The 6,489-nt window shown below is 46.2% G+C and overlaps 1 pseudogene; it reads left to right on the top strand.

Moving 5' to 3' along the window:
• The first annotated feature begins 335 nt into the window (after window positions 1-335).
• On the top strand, window positions 336-512 carry LOC123724735 (uncharacterized; annotated as a pseudogene).
• The last annotated feature ends 5,977 nt before the right edge of the window (window positions 513-6,489 follow it).

Consider the following 6,489-nt stretch of genomic DNA (forward strand, 5'->3'; position numbering starts at 1 on the left):
CAGGCAGAACATGGTTAAGACAGGGAGAGATTGGGGGGTGGAAGGGATAGTGAGGAGGGTGGAAGGAGATCTGAGGGGGAGGATGAAGAGGGAGGAGAGGAAGTGGGGGCAGCATGCTGCCCGGGAGAGGTGGAAGGGGGATTAGGGCTAGGGTTATTTTAGATTAGGGACGGGGAGATAGGGAAAGGTAGTTTATAGGATGACGGGGAGGGATGATGCTCCCCTGAGTTTTGTTTTGGGGTTTTCATTTTGTTTTGTAATTTAAAAATGCCATTATATTGATTTTGTATGAAAGGTATGATTTTGTAAAGAATGAATGGCATAGTACGTAATAAATTATTTTTTCTAAAAAAAGAAAATCTGTTCTTATCAGTTTAATATCTGATACGTCCCCCATCGGGGAACTACATATGAAATTGATTTTTCGAACAGGGAGTCGGAAATGGGGCTTGCTCTGTCTGCTCCACGCATCGACCCGGTATTGCAGTACCTCTGGGAACAGTGCAACACTTTTCTCCCATTGTCAAGGAAAACAAAATACACAAAGCTATGTAAAACAGCTAGCAGAAGAAGAGATGCAATGAAAAAAGAAGAAACATCCAAACTGATAGAAGGGCAAAGCGCCCTTCATGGGGTCCCCCGTTTTCCCGCCATTTTAATAATAATAAAAATTAAAAAAAACATTGGCCAGGATTGTGTGTGTGTGTGTCTCTGTGTGTGTGTGTGTGTGTGTTTCTAAGGTATTTGAATATCGCGCCACGGGATTCCACTGGCTGTTGACTAGGGTGGGACGCAAATGTCCCACCTAGCCCAGAGAGGTTAAGAGGAGGGCGGCTTTTAGTTTTTTAGAGGGGGTGGGTTTTGATGTTTGTTTTTTACGGGAGGTTCACCTGAGGGATGGAGGGGATGTAGAAAGATTTAGGAGGGAGTGGGATAAGGGGGAGTCATTTTGGAGTATGGGGGGGTTCATTCCACGGGGGTGGGAATTTTATTTGGGAATAGGGAGGTAAAAGTAGAGGGCACTTTTGTTGTGATACAGGGGAGGGTTTTGGGGGTGGTCATCACTTATAGGGATAGTAGGTATAGGTTAGTGGGGGTGTACGGGCCACAGGTGGCGGCAGACCGGAGGGAGATGGTGGACTGTCTGGCGCCCCTGTGTGTCACAAATAGGCACTTGGTGATAGGAGGAGATTTTAATATAGATTTAGAGGTGGGTGGTGATAGTAGTGCAGGCACCATCACCGGGCTAATGGCTTGCCATGGTCTGATTGATGGAGGCCTGCACACTACTCCGACAATGGCGGGTCCCACATGACGCAACTCCCGGGGGGTTGCGCGGAGGCTCGACTATATTTTCCTATCCAGGTCTTTGGGTCAGTTGTCTGGGCGGCTGTTGCCTGTGTTCTTTTCAGACCACGACAGGGTGCTCCTGCAGGTGGGGTCGCCAGTCTGCCTCTTCGGGGGATGTGCTGGAGGAGCAAGCTTTCGTTGACGCCTTTTTTTGGTTTCTTTCAGGGGCTTGAAGGCCTCCGGTCCATGTGCGAGGGGGTTTTGGAGTGGTGGGATTTAGTTAAGGTAAGGATTAGGGCTTTTATAATAGGTATTGTAAGAGAACAAAAAGGGAGGAAAGGAGGGAGGTGGATCGTATCCAAAGGTTGCTCGAACTCGAGTACGAGGCAGGCAACCTTGGCGGGTCGATTGACTGGGAGAGATCCACAGACCTGAAGGCGCAGCTCAGGGAGCTGCAGGAGCGGAAGGCTCGAGGTTTCCTGGAGCGTGCGCATAATATCTTTTTAGAACACAATGAGACTTGTTCCGCTATATTCTTTAAGTCGGTTAGGGGCAGACAGAGTAGGAAGATAATGCATGGGGTGAGGGAAGAAGATGGTAGCATAGTTAGAAAACCGGAGGAAATGGTCAGGGTAACAACTGATCATTTCCGAGGTTTATTTAAGGAGAGGGAATTAGATGCAGAGCAGGGGATGTGTTTTTAGAACACTTGTCCCGGCGATTGCCGGAGGGCATTAGAGAAGCGATGGAGGCTCAGATCTCCCTAGAAGAGGTGGAGAGCGCCCTTAGGAGGATGGGAAAAGGGAAGGTGCCTGGGATGGATGGGCTGCCGGGCGAGTTTTATCTCAAGTTTTGGGGTATACTTGGACCAGTGGTCCTTGAAGTCTTAAAGGCCATCCTTGAGACGGGGGTCCCGGGGGGATCAATGGGTGTTGGTGTGCTGTCACTTTTTTATAAGAAGGGGGAAGCAACAGACCTTAGCAACTGGCGGCCGTTGACCATGCTGTGCGTAGATTACAAGCTACTTTTAAAGGTTTTAGCAGACCGGTTGCGCACAGCCCTTCCCTACGTCGTCCACGAGGATCAAATGTGCGGGGTAGAGGGCCACTCAATTAGATTGAACCTACAGTTGATCAGGGACTCCATCGCTTGGGTAGAAGATACTGGGCTGCCTTTAATTGTTGCAGCGCTAGATCAGGCGAAAGCCTTTGATCGCATGAATAGATATTTTCTATTCAGGGTATTAGGTAGATTAGGATTTGGGGAGAAGTTTATAGGATGGATCCCTACTTTATATGTCGGAGCGGGGTGCCGGGTTAGCGTAAACAGTCACTTAGGTGACGTTTTTGACCTCTCGTCTGGGGTCAGGCAAGGATGCCCGCTCTTGGCTCTCCTCTTCGTTCTGTACATTGAGCTTCTGGGGGCTTGCTGATCCCTGGAAGTGGCGGTCACCGTGTAAAGTTGACGCAGTACGCCGACGACACCTCCTTGCTGCTTTGCAAGGACTCGTGCCTGACAAGCTCCCTTGCATAGTGCATCAAACATGATTTAGACCTTGTTTATAAAAAACAGTTTATTTCTGTATTTCATGGTTGCATCTTGCTGAAAAGTTTCCACAGTTTTCTTATCAGCTAGTTTAAACAGTACTGCAACAAATATGACTTACAGAGTGCATCAAACATGATTTAGACCTTGTTTATGAAAAACTGATTATTTCTGTATTTCATGGTTGCAACTTGCTGAAAAGTGTCCACAGTGTTCCTATCATCTAGTTTATACAGTAATGCAACACATTTTACTTTCAGAGTGCATCAAACATGATTTAGACCTTGTTTATGAAAAACTGTTTATTTCTGTATTTCATGGTTGTTACTTGCTGAAAATTGTCCACAGTGTTCCTATCATCTAGTTTAAACAGTACTGCAAAAATTTGACTAACAGAGTGCATCAAAGTAAATATGACCGTCACATTCTGTACGCACACAAAGCAATACAAAAATAAGATCCCACAAACACAGGTGGAAATAAGGCTGCCTAAGTATGGTTCCTAATCAGAGACAACGATAGACAGCTGCCTCTGGTTAGGAACCATACTCGGCCCAACACAAATAAATACAAAACATAGAATGCCCACCCCACACCCTGTCCTAAACACATAGAGAAACAAACCCTCTCTCTCAGGTTAGGGCGTGACAAACAGAAATGGAATAGTGTGTCCCTGAACAAAGAGGGGGTCAAAATCAAAAGTAACAGTCAGTATCTGTTGTGGCCATCAGCTGCATTAAGTTCTGCAGTGCATCTCCTCATCATGGACTGCACCAGATTTGCCAGTTCTTGCTGTGAGATGTTACCCACTCTTCCACCAAGGCACCTGCAAGTTCCCGGACATTTCTGGGGGGGAATGGCCCTAGCCCTCAGCCTTCGATCCAACAGGTCCCAGACGTGCTCAATGGGATTGAGATCCGGGCTCTTCACTGGACATGGCAGAACACTGACATTCCTGTCTTGCAGGAAATCACGCAAAGAATGAGCAGTATGGCTGGTGGCATTGTCATGCTGGAGGGTCATGTCAGGATGAGCCTGCAGGAAGGTACCACATGAGGGAGGATGATGTCTTCCCTGTAACGCACAGCGTTGAGATTGCCTGCAATGACAACAAGCTCAGTCCGATAATGCTTTGACACACCGCCCCAGTCCATGATGGACTCTCCACCTCCAAATCGATCCTGCTCCAGAGTACAGGCCTTGGTGTAACGCTCATTCATTCGGCGATAAATGCGAATCCGACCATCACCCTGGTGAGACAAAATCGCGACTCGTCAGAGAAGAGCACTTTTTGCCAGTCCTGTCTGGTCCAGCGACGGTATGTTTATGCCCTTAGGCAACATTGTTCCCAGTGATGTCTGGTGAGGACCTGTCTTACAACAGGCCTACAAGCCCCCAGTCCAGCCTCTCTCAGCATATTGTGGACAGTCTGAGCACTGATGGAGAGATTGAGCGTTCCTGATGTAACTCGGGCAGTTGTTGTTGTTGCCATCCTGTACCTGTCCCGCAGGTGTGATGTTCAGCTGTACCGATCCTGTGCAGGTGTTACACGTGGTCTGCCACTGCGAGGATGATCAGCTGTCCGTCCTGTCTCCCTGTAGCGCTGTCTTGGGCGTCTCACAGTACGGACATTGCAATTTATTGCCCTGGCCACATCTGCAGCCCTCATGCCTCCTTGCAGCATGCCTAAGGCACATTCACGCGGATGAGCAGGGACCCTGGGCATCTTTCCTTTGGTGTTTTTCAGAGTCAGTAGAAAGGCCTCTTTAGTGTCCTAAGTTTTCATAACTGTGACCTTAACTTCTTGGTGACAGGGGGCAGTATTCAGAAATTCAGATGAATAACATGCCCAAATTAAACTGCCTGCTACAGGGGCCCAGAAGGTAGAATATGCATATTATTAGTAGATTTGGATAGAAAACACTCTGAAGTTTCTAAAACTGTTTTAATGATGTCTGTGAGTATAACAAAACTCATATGCAGGCCAAAACCTGAGAATAAATCCAACCAGGAAGTGACTTGTAGTTTTTCTATCTAATCCCTATTCAAACAACATTGTCTGTGGGGTTATTTTGAACTTCCTAAGGCTTCCACTAGATGCAGTGTGATTGTGATTGCGTCGTCTGTGGACCTATTGGGGCGGTAAGCAAATTGGAGTGGGTCTAGGGTGTCAGGTAGGGTGGAGGTGATATGGTCCTTGACTAGTCTCTCATAGCACTTCATGATGATGGAAGTGAGTGCTACGGGGTGATAGTTGTTTAGCTCAGTTACCTTAGCTTTCTTGGGAACAGGAACAATTGTGGGAACAGCAGACTGGGATAGGGATTGATTGAATATGCCCATAAACACAGACGTTTAGTTGTCCGTCAGTTTTTACACTGTTATTTAGAACCTAACACGTGAACCTCCCTGACTTCTGTAACTCATGGCACTACTATAAGGGGCACTGTAGTGGCTCGCGGGAGGGTCGACAAAGAGGCAACACAAATTTCGGTAACACTTTAGTTGACACTCAGCGTGTTGTCATAACATCTGACAACTTGTCATAACACTGTCATGACCTGTTGCGTTATTTTATGGCTTGTTATGACCACTAGATAAGAGTGTAAAAACCCACAAAACCTACCACGGTAGTTACTTTATGGTTGGTTATGACACCTGCATGTGTTAAAACCTGTTAGGGCTAGGGGGCAGCATTGACACTGCTGGATAAAAAACATACCCGATTTAATCTGGTTACCACTCCTACTCAGTAACTAGAATATGCATATACTTATTACATATGGATAGAAAACACCCTAAATTTTCTAAAACTGTTTGAATGGTGTCTGTGAGTATAACAGAACTCAAATGGCAGGTCAAAACCTGAGAGATTCCTTTACAGGAAGTGGCCTGTCTGACCATTTCTGGAACTTCTTTGCCATCTCTATCATTTACTAAGGATCTCTGCTCTAACGTGACACTTCCCACGTCGTCCATAGGCTCTCATAGCCCGGGAAAAAAGAGAATGTCGTCATTCCAGCCCCAGGCTGAAACACATTATCGCCTTTCTCAAGTGGCCCATCAAGAGACACTAGCTTATGCGCGTGACCCCGACCGCCCCCGCCTTTGGGATTTTTTCCTCTGTTTGCCGAAAAGGAGATTCCCTGTCGGAATTTTATCGCTTTTCTACGAGAAAAATGACGTAAAAATTGATTTTAAACAGCGGTTGACATGCTTCGACGTACGGCAATTGAATACTTTGAATTTTATTGTCAGGAATTGCGCCAAGCGCGACACTTCTTTACTATTTCGGATAGTGTCTGGAACGCATACGAACAAAACGCCGCTATTCGGATATAACGATGGATTATTTTGGACCAAACCAACATTTGTTATTGAAGTAGACGTCCTGGGTGTGCATTCTGACGAAGACAACAAAAGGTAATGACATTTTTATAATAGTAAATATGATTATGGTGAGTGCTAAACTTGCCGGGTGTCTAAATAGCGAGCCCGTGATGCCTGGGCTATATACTTAGAATATTGCAAAATGTGCTTTCACCAAAAAGCTATTTTAAAATCGGACATATCGAGTGCATAGAGGAGGTCTGTATCTATAATTCTTAAAATAATTGTTATGCTTTTTGTGAACGTTTATCGTGAGTAATTTAG

This window comes from Salmo salar, chromosome ssa10 (genome assembly GCF_905237065.1).
Source record: "Salmo salar chromosome ssa10, Ssal_v3.1, whole genome shotgun sequence".
Classification (NCBI taxonomy): Eukaryota; Metazoa; Chordata; class Actinopteri; order Salmoniformes; family Salmonidae; genus Salmo; species Salmo salar.